Source organism: Camelus dromedarius, chromosome 8 (assembly GCF_036321535.1).
Source record: "Camelus dromedarius isolate mCamDro1 chromosome 8, mCamDro1.pat, whole genome shotgun sequence".
Classification (NCBI taxonomy): Eukaryota; Metazoa; Chordata; class Mammalia; order Artiodactyla; family Camelidae; genus Camelus; species Camelus dromedarius.
The window spans coordinates 4280913-4296292 of NC_087443.1; positions in this window are offsets into that span (position 1 = coordinate 4280913).

Below are 15380 nucleotides of genomic sequence, written 5' to 3' on the forward strand. Positions count from 1 at the left end.
GCATATACAGTAAGCTAATATTCAACAAGGAAGCAAAAACATCCAGTGGGGAAAGGACAGTCTCTTCAACAAATGGTGTTGAGAAAACTGGGTAAGTACATGAGAAAAATGAAAGTGGACCTCAATCTTACACTACCCTCAAAAATTAACTAGACATGTACTTAAACATAAGACCTGATACCATAAAACTCTTAAAAATGTAGAGAAGAATCTCCTTGACATTGGTCTTGGCAATGATTTCTTAGATATGACATCAAAAGCAAAAATTAACAAGTAGGACTACATTAAATGCAAAATTTTCTGCACAGCAAAAGAAACAAAGTGAAAAGACAACCTGAAGAATGGGAGAAAATATTTGCAAACCATATATCAGATTAGGGGTTAATATCCAAAGTATATAAAGAACTCATACAACTCAACAAAAAACGAGTAATCTAAAAAATGGGCAGAGGAACCAAACAACTCAATAACAACACAAAACACAAATAACACACAAAAAAATACAATAAAAAATGGCAGAGGAACTAAATAAGACATTTTTCCAAAGAAGACAATCAAATGGCTAAAATACATTAAAAGGGGCTCAACGTCACTAATCATCAGGGAAATGCAAACCAAAACGACAGTGAAATATCACCTCACACCTGTTAGAATGGCTGTCATCCAGAAGAGAGGAGATAAAAAGCGTTGGTGAGAACAGGTAGAAAAGGGAACCCTTATACACTGTTGGTAGGAAGGTAAATTGTTTCAGCTAGTATGTAAAACAATACGGAGTTTTCACAAAAAAATTAAAACAGAACTACCATAGGTCCAGCAATTCCACCTCTGGGTATATACCCACATGAAATGGAAACAAGATATCAAAGAGATGCATGCACTCCCATGTTTACTGCAGCATTATTCACAATACCCAAGATAACAGAACAACCTTAAGTTCCCATCAATGGATAAATAGGTAAAGAAGACATGGTAAATATACATACAAAAAAACATTATTCAGCCATGAGGAAGAAGGAAATCTTGCCATTTGCTACCACACAGATGAGCCTTGAGAACATTATGCTAAGTGAGATAAGTCACACAAAAAAAGACAAATACTCTATAATATCACTTAGGTGTGGAATCTGAAAAAGCCAAATTGTAAAAAAAATTGGAGAGCAAAGTGGTGGTTACCAGGGGCTGTTAAATTGGGGAATAGAAGAGATGTTAAGGGTATGAATTTGCAACTAGTAGTAATTAAGTCCTAGAGATCTAATACACAGTATAGTTATAAATAGGCAATAATATTGTATTATAAACATTGCACTCTGTAAAAGGCTGGTTCTTAATTATTCCAGTCACAAAAAAGAAATGATAATTATGCCACATAATAGAGGTGGTAACTTTCACTGCCACAGCAATCATAGTACAGCATATAAACACATCAAGTCAACTTGTTGCATACTTTAAATTTACACAATGTTATATGACAAATATATTTCAGTTTTGAAAAGGCAGTACTAGAATTTACACAGAAATACAAAGGACTCAGAATAACCAAAACAATCTTGAAAGAGAAAACCAAAGTTGAAAGACTCACACTTCCCAATTTTAAAACTTACTACAAACCTACAATTTTGAAGATAGTGTGGTCCTGGCATAAAAAAAGGACATAAAGTTCAATACAATGGAACTGAAAACCCAGAAATAAACCCTCAGGTTTACAGTCAATTGATATCTGATAGGATGACAAAATTCATGGGAGAAAGAATAGTCCTTTAACAAATGGTGTTGGGACAACTGGATACTCTCAGGCAAAGACTGAATTCAGCTTCTTCCTTGTACCATTTTTGGTGTAGCTCTAAATTAATCAAAGTCCTAAGTCCTAAGAACTAAAACTATAAAATTTTTAGAAGAATTTAGGCATTTGTATCTTAGGTAAATCACCAAAGACAAGCATAAAGGAAAATACAAATAAAGAGCCGTACAAATTGAAAACACTGTGAATCAAAGGACACTATCAAGAGTGAAAAGACAAACCGAAGTAATGTGGCAAAATATTGGCATTTATATATCTAAGAAGAGACATATATAAAACATACGTTGAAACCTTGTAAGTCAATCATGGAAAGACAAATTACCCCACTAAAATGTGGGGGAGTGGATACAGCTCAGTGGTACAGTGCATGTTTAGCATGCACGAGGTCCTGGGTTGAATCCTCAGTACTTCCACTAAAAAAAAAAAAGTAAAAAGATGTCAAGGACTTACTGTGTAGCACAAGAAACTACATTCAATATCTTATAATAACCTATAATGGAAAAGAATCTGAGAAAAACTGAATCACTTTGCAGTACACCTGAAACTAACACAACATTGTTAATCAACTATACTTCAATTTCTAAAAAAGTAAAAAGAAGTAATCAAAATAGGGGGAAAGAATCTGTATAGATATTTCTCCAAGAAGATATAAAAGTGGCAAAAAAGCACATGAAATATTCTCAATACTATTATCTATTAAGAAGTGCAAACTGCAACATGAATGGACCTGGAGATTGTCATACTAAGTGAAGTAAGCCAGAAAAAGAAAGAAAAATACCATATGATACCACTTATACGTGGAACCTTAAAAAAATGACACAAATGAACTTATTTACAAAACAGAGACAGACTCACAGACAGAGAAAACAAACTTATGGTTACCAAGGGGAAGTGGGTGGAGGGATAAAGTGGGAGTTCAGGATTTGCAGATACTAACTATTATACATAAAACAGGTAAACAACAAAGTCCTACTGTAGGGCCCAGGGAACTGGGTTCAATACCTTATAATAGCCTATAATGAAAAAGAATATATATATATATGAGAAATGGGGAACCACTTCACATCCATGAGCACGGCAATAATTAAAAACCAGGTAATAATAAATATTTATTACAATGTGGGAAAATTTAAACCTTCATACATTCCTGACAGAAATATATAATGGTGCAGCCCTTTGAAAAATGGTCTGACAGTTCTTCAAAAAGTTGAACACAGAGTTACTCTAGGACATAGCACTTTCATTCCTAGGCATACTTCTAAGAGAAATGAAGACATATGAAAAATGTGTGCATACCTGTTCATAGCAGCAACATTCATAATGGCCAAAAGGAGGAAATGATCTAAACGCTGTCAGTGGATGAATGGATAAATAAAATAAGGTATATTCATACAAGGGAAAAGTACACAACCATAAAGATGAATAAATAATGTATGATCCAGTCATGCATGAGCCTTGCATTTACATGAGAAATTTACACATGAAAGACCACATATTATATTATTCCATTTATATGAATAGTCCTAATAGGCAAATCCAGAGATTGAAGGTACATTAGTGTTTTTCAGAGCTGGGGGAGAGAACAAATGAGGAATTACCACTTTTGTGGTACAGGGCTCCTTTTTGGGGGGATGAAAATGTTTCAAAATTATGGTAATGGTTGAACAACTCTGTGGATTTATTAAAAACCATTGAATTGTATCATCTAAATGGGTGAACTGTATGGCATGTGAATTATGTATCAATAAAACTGTTTGCAAAAATAAAAAGAAGGCCCATGTTCTTTCTTTCCAAGTTTCATGTGTCTTCTTCTCAGGGCAGCCAGTGCTAGGCACTTGCTCTTCCCCCAAATTCCAACAAACACAAAGGATATGGGTCAAACCTCCATTAAGCCCACCCCAGGGGAAATGGGGGCAGACATCCTTGGAGAAAAAGGATGAAGGATGCTGGCCACGAGGAGTGTGAGTGCAGACTGGCTCCAGGAAGCAGCATGGACACAAACACAGTATTACGTTGATGCCTTTATCCTCAAAAAGGTGAAGCATGTGCACCTTGGACTGTCTCTTGGCAAGAGGGTGGCTGTTTTAAAGTGGGAAGAAGAATGTTTTATTTTGTAAAGTAGCTGTATGTGTGAGAAATACATCACAGAGGGGACAAAACAAGTGAAAATGGTTGATAGATTCACTGCAATTCCCTCAAAACCGGAAACGATGGTTTGTTTTTAAAACTTGCTCAGAACAAAAAGAAATATGAGGATTTTAAAAGTAAGACTTAGAATTAATGGGTTTTACTGAGCTTGAAGATTAGAGTTTGCTTGATGGGTGCTATATCCAGGGGATCATCATGCTTAATATGTATCTGCAATAATCATCAATAAAAAGCTTCAAGGTCAAGAACAATACCTGGTAACGGGGAAGGAGCAGTACATATACCCGTGTTCACATGAAGGGTGACTTCCCAGGACACAACAGATGTAAAAGAGTTTCATTCTAATAACTCACTTTAGAGCTGGTGCCCTGGGGTTATAAAATTTCACCAGCTTATGAATATTAAGGAAAATCTATTTGTATCAACTGTTTCATGGTTTATAGCACATTTGTTATCTCACAGCCATCGACTGTTGAACTGCAAGAGTTTCTGGAAACCATTTAGACCCCCATTCCGTGTCCATCTTACAGACATGGAAAGGAAACTGAGGACCAGAGACTGAGCCTGATTTGTCCAAGGACACACAATGAGTATCTCCTAACATCTGATCCAGAATTCATTCTCATCTGGAATGAATGAAGATATCTGTTCTTTCAGCAGGCAATGGATTTATCATTAGAATACATCATTTCAAAGCAAGGGACCATTTAAGATGTATAGCATTTTAGGCAACATTTGAATGATATAAATAAACTTTTTATATAATCTTTAAGAAAAAAACGGTTTGGTGTTTAATGCTTTTCAAAGTGTAAAATGTAGGATTATTTTAATCATTCCCAGTGGCATTTAAACAAAGTGGACTATATGAGAAGAGAAAATTCTCAGGGCATGTTATGATTTCAGATCAGCCTCAAAGTTTTCAACATAATGACTTAAGTCCTAACTCTTGTTCTTCCAGCCAAGCCAGGGAAGCAGAAATGAACTATAATGTCCATTTCTCCCAGTCCTGTGCCCTCAGCCAGGGAGTATCGACATTACATCAGTAATGACTACAGGTATATACCTGGGCATCAGTTACAGGTCCCTCTCTCAGGTTTCCATACGGGGGATGGAAACAATGGCAGTGGGGTGGTTTAACTACAGTGACACTGACCAGCTCTCTCACCTGCAGGATGTCTGTGGTCAGAGTCGAGTTCTCATTCACCGAGGCAGCGTAGCTCTCTGGCTCACTATAAAACACATCCAGCTCATCTCTCACATCCACAAACATGCAGAACTCTGTGCAAGTGGACAGGAACAGAGAGATTTCAAGTTCTGACTTGAGTCCAGCCTTGCAGGTGAAAAGCAGACAAGTCTCTGGTTCAGAGGCCAGTTTATCCCGTGCATTTGAACCTCTTCTGAAATTGCCATGGGCGCTGGCTCTGTTGTGATATACGTGACTGTGAGTTCCTTGGAAACAGAGGTCAGTCCACATTCTGTTTTCCACTCTTCAGTACACAAGACAGGGCCCCACAGGGCTTAAAGAACTCAACAAACATCAGTGGACTAAGAGAAAAAAGAATCACTAACTATGAATAAGGGCAACTTTGGGCAAGATTCCAGTCCTTTCTCACACTGCCAAGTTCTAGAAGGAATTGCTTCCATGTGTAATGCTGCCCAGCCCCCTCATCCTATCATTATTCCATTGTTTTTCTAGTTCGTTCTGCCATCATTTTCTACCAATTAAATCCTGTTTATATCTGAAAGGAGAGCTCAGTTGCTATCATCGTCAGTCAAATACCAATCTAGAATAATTCACTGAACTTCTACAGCTCTTTTACAGTATCCTTATGTGTCTTAAAATGGTAGTTAGTTCATACAAATTCTTTAATCCTTCTTTAGTCTATGAATTTCTCCCTGGCTAGGTTGTGCTAAATCAGCTCTGTCACCCTTTTACCTTCTAGCTCTGTGGTTGGAATAAAGTCAATACTCAATGAAGATTTGTGAAGCAGAATAAATCCAAGTGAGTTATTCACTGTTGCAGGGAACTCTAGCTATTCATCAAAGTCCATTCTTCCCTTCTTTGGACACCGTAGCTGGACAGCATTTCCCAGCCTCCTTCATTTTAGGTGTGTTCATATGACCATTTCTTGTCAGTGGAAGAGGAGTGGGACTGCTGTGCACCACTTCCAGATCCAGCCAACCAACTTTCACAGCTGATATGCCAGTATATTAACACTCAGTGTTGGTGTCTGGTATTAGATATTTAAAACTCAGGAAAAGGATGTCATTAAGATGGTGACAAAGCTTGTTCCCAACCTCAGTCCTCTCACAAGCAGACCAACTAGCTATTATTCATAGACAAGCAACCTTGTAAAAATCCCCAAATTAAGAGGCGAGGCTGAAGCATTCCCCTGGAAAACAGAGACCAAGAAGGACCACATGGTAAGGAGCAGCAGCAACACTCTGACTGCATGACTCCTCCCCAGGCAAACAGAGCACCACACTGAGAGGGCGGGCCTACAGTTTCTCCAGTGGGAAAAAAAGAGCCCAGAAGAGGCAGTCAGCTCCCCCAGCCTTCCAGGGCACTTCCCAGGAGGCCCACTTGAGTCTTGTCTCAAAGGGATTAATGATAAAATAAGTCTTCCAAATGTTAAGACGAAGTCTGCACCCCTGCCTAACAGCAGACCACAGCCTGAGTAGCTGTCTGAGAGGTTCTGCCTGTGGACCTGCTTGAACACAGAATCCAGCCAGTGGCACGATCCACTTGGGGATCACAGCCTGAGTGGCTGTGGCTCCATCAGACTGTGAGGCATATATTTATACAGTTCATATGAAAAGGTCATAGGTCATAAAGATAGGTCATATGAAAGCCCAGCAACTTCAGCCAATGAGGAAGCCCACCCAGCAGCCCCACTGTAATGCAGAGCCCAGCTAGCAGACCTGCCCAACAAGGAGCCCAGCCACAGCACCCTGCCTGACCTCAGAGCTCAGGAGTGGCCTCCCCCAAATAGAGATCTGACAGCAAACTCCACCAGACCACGGATGCTATGAGTTGACCCACCCAGGACCCCAACATGGGCTGACTTTTGAAGGACTATCCCTGATGAAGCAAATCTGTCAAGCCCAGAAGAGGAGACCACTTATTCAAATGTGCAGATACCAATGCATAGAATCAAAGATCAAGAATAATCAGGTAAACAAAACACCACAAAAGAAAATGAATACAATTCCAATAACTGACTGTAAAGAAAAGGATAACTATGAACTGTCTGACAAAGAATTCAGAATAATCCTCTCAAACTAGTTCAGTGATCTACAAAAACACACAGAGAACAAAACTGGAAAAACAATTCATGACAAAATAAGAAGTGCAATGTAGAAATAGAAACCATAAAACCCATAAATTTTAGAGCTGAAGGATTCAATAGAGAGCATCAACATCAGACTCAACCACCCAGAAGAAAGAATTTCTGAAGTGGAAGATAGGTTACATGAAACTATCCAGTCAGAAGAGAAAAACAAACATAGAAAATGAATGTAGAATGCTTAAAGCACTTATGCAACACCAAATAGGAAAACATTATATGTATTATGGGACTCCCAGAATGAGAAGAGAAGGAAAAAGAGATAGAAATTCTATTTAAAACAATAATGGGTGAGAACATCCCAAACATGGCAAGAAAAATAAACATTCAGATACATGAAGCCCGAAAGGACCCAGATAGGTTGAACCCAAAAAGGGGCACACTGAGACACATTATAATTAAATGTCAAATCAAAAGTTAGAGATTTTTTAAAACAGCATGAGAACATTCATTCATCACATACAAGGGAGTGCCCATAAGAACAGTAACAGTTTCTCTGCAGAAACATTGCATGCCAAGAGAGTGAGATGGTATCTTCAAAATATTGAAAGAAAAAAACTGTCAACCAAGAATCCTGTATGAAGCAAAGCTGTTCTTCAGAAATAGAGTTAAAGATTTTCCTGAAGATACTGTGCAGGGAGATTTCATCACCTCTAGACTTAACCTTATGAGAAATAATAAAGGGAGTTCTTCAAACTAAAATATAAGGATGGTAATTAACATCATAAAAACATGGGATTGTGTTAAGTTCATTGTTAATGGTAAATATATATCAAAGTCAGATTCTTCAGTATTGTAAAGGTGGTGCATAATTCACTCTAAACTCGAGGTTCGAAGTCAAAAAATAAATTATATTTTAAAAATAACTATAATAACTTGTTCTGAAATACATAACATGTAAAAGATATAAATTATAATATTGATAACCAAAAATGTGAGGGAGGATATGAAAAGTATAAAGCTTCTAGATGCTTTTGAAGTTAAGTTTGTTATCAGCTCCAAATAGGATAAGTTATTTTAAGTAAGCCTCATGAAAACTATAAAAGGAAGAGCCTGTAGTAGATACACAAAAAAAGTATTATAAGGTGCCAAAATACATCACTAAAAAAGTCATCAAATTACAAAGGAAAGTAGCAAGAGATGAAGTAAGGAACAAAGACCCTATGAAGCAGTCTGAAAACAATTAATCAAATGGCAATTGATATTTCTTACCTATCAATACTACTTTAAGCATAAATGAAATATGTTCTTTAATCAAAGGACATAGAATGGCTGAATGGATTTTTTTTAAAAAAAGATCCAATGATAGGCTGCCTACAAGAGATTTACTTTCAGTTTAAATACACAAAGAGACTGAGAGTGAAGATACCGGAAAAGGAGGGGAGAGTGTAGCTCAGTAGTAGAATGCATAGTCAGCATGCATGAGGTCCTAAGTTCAATCCCCAGTCCCTCCATTAGAAATAAATGAATAAACCAAATTACACCCCTCCCCCAAAAAACCAAGACAAAAAAGAAAAGATATGGGAAAACATTTTAAGGAAATGGTAAGCCAAAGGTAGTAGGGGTAGCTATACTTGTATCAGAAAAAGATATTTTAAGTTAAATGTGGTGAAAAAAGACAATAAAGGTCATTATATGATGTTAAAGGGGTCAATACATCAAGAAGACATAACAATTGTAAATATTTATACACTCATCATTGAAACACCTAAACATATAAAGCAAATACTAAAAGAGCTGAAAGGAGAAATAAACAGCAATACAATAATAGTTAGGGGCTTTAATACTCCACTGTGAAAAAGGGGTAGATTATCCAGGCAGAGAATAAATAAGGAAACAACAAAATTGAACAACACTATTGGCCATATGGAACTAATAGATCATGTACAGAAAATTTCATCCAAATGCAAAAGAATACACATTTTCTTAAGCACACCTGGAACATTTTCAATATCACACTTTAAAAAGTGGATAAAACAACTAGACAGGAGATTAATCAGGAAATAGATCTGAAAAACATAAACCATCCAGACCTACCACACATTTATAGAACACTCCACCCACCAACAGCAGAATATATATTCTTCTCAAGTGCACATGGAACATTTACCAGAAGAGAACATATGTTAGACAATAAAACCAGTATTGATATATTTAAAAGGACTGAACTCATACAAAGTATGTACTCCAACCATAATGTAATGAAATTTTATATCAACTAGAGAAGGAAATTTGAGAAATTCAAAATTATGTGGAAGTTAAACACCGCAGTCTTAAAAAAAAAAAAAAACTTTGAGGTTAATGAAAGTGAAAGTATAATAAAACAAAACATATAATAAGTTATATTAAAAATACACACATTTAAAAAGTAAATATGTAGAAAGATATAAAATCAATAACCTGATGTTTCAACTTAAGAAACTAAACAGAAAACTAAACCCACAGCAAGGAGAAAAAAAGAAAGAAAACAGAGAAGAAATAGAACAAAAATGAGTAAAATAGAGAATAAAAAACAATAGAGAAAATCAATTAAACCAAAAGTTGGTTCTATGAAAATATCAACAACAGCTAGACTGACAAACAAAAAGAGAGTGAGAATATTCAAATTACTAACATCAGGACTAAAAGAGGTGACAGTACTACCAAACCTACAGAAATAAAACGGATTATTAGGGAATACTATGAAAAATTGTACAACAGCAAACTAAATAAGCTAGACAAAATGGAAAAATTCCTAGAAAGATACATACTACAGAAACTGAGTCAAAAAGAAACGGAAAATCTAAATTGACTTATAACAAATAAAGAGATTGAGTCAGTAATCAAAAACTTCCCACAAAGAAAAGCCCAGGACCAGATGACTTCATTCATGAATTCTATCAAATGTCTGAGGGGTATGGCCAAGACGGCAGAGTAAGAAGACCCTGAGCTCACCTCCTCCCATGGGAAACACCAAAATCACAACTATTTATAGAGCAACTATTAATAAGAGCGGAATTAGCAGAAAAGATATCCTACAACTAAAGACATAAAGAAGGAACCAGAACGAGATGGGTAGGAAAGGCAGAGATGTGGTATAGTCAAGATACATACCCCAGGTGGGCAACCCACAAGTGGAAGAGTAATTACAATAGCAGAAGTTCTCCCCAAGGGGAGAGGGGTCTGAGCCCCTCATGAGGCTCCTGAGCCCAGGGGTCCTACACTAGGAGAATGAGCCCCTGGAACATTTGGCTTTGAAGACCAACAGGGCTTACTTTTGGGAGAGCCAGAGGGCTGTGGGAAAGAGACTCCAGTCATAAAAAGCACACACAAAATCTCACATGTTTCAGGACCCAGAGCAGAAAAAGTCATTTGAAAGGAGCCTGGGTCAGACCCATCTGTTGATCTTGGAAAGCCTCCTGGAGAGACAGGAGGCAACTGGGGTTCACCCTGGGGACACAGACACTGGCACAGCCATTTGGGGAGCTTGTTCTACCACAAGGACCCTGGTGCTAGCAAGTACCATTTTTGAATCCTCCCTCTAGATTATCATCACTGAGACCCAGCCCCGTGCACCAAGCTGTCATTACCAGTACTGAGACATCTCAGGCAAACCAAGCAACTAGCCAGGTGGGGACATAGCCCCACTCACCAGCAGGCTGGCTGCCTTAAGACCCCAGGGGCACAGAACTACCCTGAGACATGGCCCTATCCACAAAAGGGCCTAGGACCCAGCCATGCACCCCAGTGCACCAGCACTAGCCCAGAACCCCAGGGCCCTGCAGCCAAAGACCCCAGGAAATGGGTCCTCCCACCATGGACCATCACTAGCCTTGGGATGCCTCAACCACTGTGGGCAGGTGTTAGTTCCAGGACCCACTGGGCTCTGGCCCCAACCTCCAGCAGACCAACACACCAACTCTAGAACCCCTAGAGCCCTAAAACCAGAGATCCTGGGACCCAGCTTCACCCACCAGTCAGTCAGCACTAGCCCCAGGACCCCCTGGGCCTTAGCCCTACCCACCAGGAAGTCAACAACATCTTTGGGACACCCTGAGCACCTCAGCCACCTGCACAAGGATATGACCCCATCAACCAGTGTGACACCCCAGACCCAACAGCCAGTTGTGTCAGGAAACAGCCTGACCCACTAGTGGGTCAAAACCAGCTACAGAAACCCCAGGACCCTGCAGCCAGAGTCCCTGGAAAATTTCTCTGCCCACTAGCAAACAAGCACTAGACCCCTGGGCCCCTAGTGCCCTCACTTTATTCACCAGCAGGTTGACACCAGCCTTAGGACACCCTTGAGCCCCAGACCTTCCTATCAGCAGGTTGATGTAAGCTCTGAGACACTGGGATACTTTAGCCATCCATCCCAGGATTCAGCCCCACTTACCAGCAAGCTGACATCAGATCACACAGTCAGCCATTTCAGGAAATAAACCCACTCACCAGTACCCTACCCTGACAACCACCAACCCCAAAAACTGGCTCTGCCAACCAGTGAGCCAGCACTAGCCCTGGAACCTCCTGGGCTCTGCAGCCAGTGACTTTGTGACATGGAAGCACCCACCGGCAGCCAGCAGCTTCCACACAAGGCAGAGCCTGGCGACCAATTAGACCAGGGGCCAGCAATGCCTACCAGATTGCCCTCAGTAGTCGGCCTGCCACAACAGAAGGACCCATGCAGCCCACATATAGCTCTGGTGACCAGAAGGGAGTATGCTGTTGGGACTTATAGGACATCTCTTTGAGAAAGCCTCCTCTCAAAGGTCAAGAAATGTAACTGACTGACAAACTATACAGAAAGAGAAACAAATTAGGTAAAATGGGGTGACGGGAATATGTGCCAAATGAGGAGCAAAATAAAACCCCAGAAGAATTAAGTGATGTAGAGATTAGCAATATATCCAATAAAGGGTTCAAGGTAATAATCACAAAGATGCTCAAAGAACTCTAGAGAAGATTGGGTGAACAGAGCAAGAAGTTAAAGGTTTTTAACAAAGAGTTTAAAATATGAGGAAGAACCAAACAGATATGAAGAATGCAGTAATTGAAGTAAAAATACACTAGAAGGAATCAAAAGTAGATTAGATGATACAGAGGACTGGATCAGCAAGCTGGAAGACCAAGGAGTGGAAATCACTCAAGCTGAAAAGAAAAAAGAAAAATGAATAAAAACAAAAAAGAACAGTTTAAGACACCTCTGGGACAACATAAGGCATACTAACATTTGCATTTTATGAATCCCAGAAGAAGAGAGAGAAAGGACAGAAAACACATTTGAAGACCTAATAGCTGAACACTTACCTAGCCTGATAAAGGAAACAAATGTCCAAGTCTAGGATTCACAGAAAGTCCCAAACAAGATGAACCCAAAGAGGACTACACCAAGACACACTGTAATTAAAATGGAAAATATTAAAAATAAGGAGAGAATATTAAAAGGAGCAAAGGAAAAGCAACAAGTTACACACAAAGGAACTCCCATAAGGCTATCAGTTGACTTTCCAGCAGGAATCGTACAGGCCAGAAGGGAATGGCATGATATGCTTTAAAGTGATGAAAAGGCAAAAACCTACAACCAAGAATATGTTATTTGGCAAGGCTTTCATTCAGATTCAAAGGAAACATCAAAGTTTTACAGACAAGCAAAAGCTAAGAGTTCAGCATCACCAAACCAGCTTAAAAAAATTTTAAAAGGACTTCTCTAAGTGAAAAAGAAAAGGTCACAACCAGAAATATAAAAATTACAAAAAGAAAAATCTCATTGATAAAAGCAAATATACAGTAAAGGTAGTAGGTAGCTAAGTCATCACATATAAAGGTTAAAAGCCAAAAAGTAAAGTTATCTTTATATCCTCAATAAGTAGCTAAGGGAAACAAAACAAAAAGATGTACAACATGACTTCAAAAACAGTAAACAGGGGGAAGTATAAATGCAGAGTTGTTAAAATGTGCTTGAATTTATGACATCAGTAACTTAAATATATATTAAACATATATGTATATTATACATTTACTTCATGGGTAATCACAAACCCAACAATCCATGATACACACACACAAACAGAGAGAGGAATTCAAACATAATACTAAAGACAGTCATCAAATACAAGGGAAGAGAGCAAAAGAGGAAGGCAGGACCAAAAAAGAACTATAAAAAGCAACCCAAAAGAGTAAAATGGCAAGAAGTACATTCCTATCAGAATTATGTAAATGTAAATAGACTAAATGCTCCAATCAAAAGACACAGAGTGGTTGAATGGATTAAAAAAAAGAACCATACATATGCTGTCCACAAGACATTCACTTCTGTGTCTCCTGTGTGATCAAAAGGCACACACAGACTGACTGAATGTGAGAGGAGTAAAAAGACATTGTATGCAAATGGAAATGAAAAGAAAGCTGGGGTACCAATACTTATATCAGACGAGATAGACTTTAAAACAAAGATTGTTGTAAGAGATAAAGAAGGACATTAAATAATGATCAAAGGATCAATCCAAGAAGAAGATATAACAAATGGAAATATATATGCTCCCAAAATAGGAGCATCTAAATACATAAAGCAAATAATAACAGACATAAAGGGAGAAATTGACAGTAACAAAATAATACTAGGAAACTTTAACACTTCACATATATCAATGGAAAAATCTTCCAGACAAAAAATCAATAAGGCTACACTGGCCTTAAACAACACGTTAGATCAATAGGGCTTAGTAGACGTATGTAAAAAATTCCATCCAAAAGCAGTAGAATACATATTCTTTTCAAGTGCACATGGAACATTCTCCATGATAGATCACATGCAGGGCCACAAAACAAGTCTGAGTAAATTTAAGAAAACTGAAATCAAGCATTTTTTCCAACTACAACACTATGAGACTAGAAATCAACAAGAAAAAAAAAACTGCATAAAACCACAAACATGTGGAGGCTAAACAACTTGCTACTAAACAACCAAAGTATCACTAAAGAAATTAAAGAAGAAATTTAAAAAAAAATACTGGAGACAAATGAATACGAAAACACAACAATCCAAAATCTATGGGAGGCAACAAAAGTAGCTTTCAGAGGGACGTTTATAGCTAGACAAGCCAACCTCAGGAAATAAGAAAAATCTCAAATAAATTACCTAATCTTACATTAAAAGGAACTAGAAAAAAAAAAAGAACAAACAAAGCCCAAAGTTAGGAGGAGGAAAGAAATTACAAAGATCAGAGCAGAATAATGAAACAGAGACTAAAAATACAATAGATAGGATCAATGAACCAAGAGCTGGTTCTCTGAGAATATAAAATTAATAAACCGCTAGGCAGACTCATAAAAAAAGAGATGGCCCACGTCAGTAAAATCAGAAATGAAAAAGTTACAACCAACACCACATAAACACAGAGGGTCATGCGATTACTATGAAAAATTATATACCAATAAATGGACAACCGAGAATAGACAAATTCCTAGAAATGTACGATCTCCCAAGCCTGAACCAGGAAGAAGTAGAAAATGTGAACAGACCAATTAACAGTAATGAAATTGAACGTGTAATTTTACAAAACCTCCCAACAAACGAAAGTCCAGTACCAGATAGCTTCTCAGGTGAATTCTATCAAACTTTTAGAGGAGAATTGACACCTTTTCTGAAACTATTCCAAAAGACTGCAGGGAATAAGCACTTCTGAACCCATTCTATGAAGCTAGCATCACCCTGTTACCAAAATGAGACAAAGATTTAAAAACAGAGAGAAAATTACATGCCAATATCACTGATGAACATAGATGTAATAATCCTTAACAAGACATTAGCAAAGTTAATCCCCCAACACATTAAAAAGATCATACACCATGAGCAAGTGGGGTTTATCCCAGGGATGCAAGGATAATGCAGTATCTTTAAATCAATCAATGTGACAGGCCACATTAACAAGTTGAAGAATAAAAACCATATGATCCATCTCAATAGATGCAGAAAAAGCTTTTGATACAATTAAACATGCATTTATGATAATAAAAAAAACTCTCTAGAAAGTGGGCATAGAAGAAACGTACCTCAACATAATGAAGGCCATATATGAATAAACTAACAGATAACATCATACTCA